Below are 401 nucleotides of genomic sequence, written 5' to 3' on the forward strand. Positions count from 1 at the left end.
AGTCATATAAATATGGTTCAGAAACGCTTCCTTTCCAAGTTATAAACATATTTTTTATTTTATACTTATATCTATATTTTATTTTATACTTGTATCTATTTTTTATTTTATACTTGTATCTATATTTTTATTATAGAAATTGTTGGAAATGATTTCCTTCCGCATCGATTCATGCTTCGTATCGACGTCGCATGGATTATTAAAGACATTCAACAATTCTCGGAGTATTTCGTATTCACACGCAGCGATAATACGATTTCGGAGTACTTTTACAATTTCATACACAAGGATCTTAAGATGTCTCCATAAATAAAAATCCAAAGGATTCAAATCTTCAAACGATTCAAAAAGGAAGGAAATCATTTCCAGCAATTTCTGTAATGAAAATATAGATATAAGTA

The 401-nt window shown here is 27.9% G+C and overlaps 1 protein-coding gene across 5 annotated transcripts in view; it reads left to right on the plus strand.

The window, feature by feature from the left end:
* The window catches only part of LOC108690545, a 122082-nt gene that overhangs the window by 88048 nt on the left and 33633 nt on the right, over positions 1-401 (plus strand). The gene's annotated exons all lie outside the window — the stretch shown is intronic.

Source organism: Atta colombica, unplaced genomic scaffold, assembly GCF_001594045.1.
Source record: "Atta colombica isolate Treedump-2 unplaced genomic scaffold, Acol1.0 scaffold33, whole genome shotgun sequence".
Classification (NCBI taxonomy): Eukaryota; Metazoa; Arthropoda; class Insecta; order Hymenoptera; family Formicidae; genus Atta; species Atta colombica.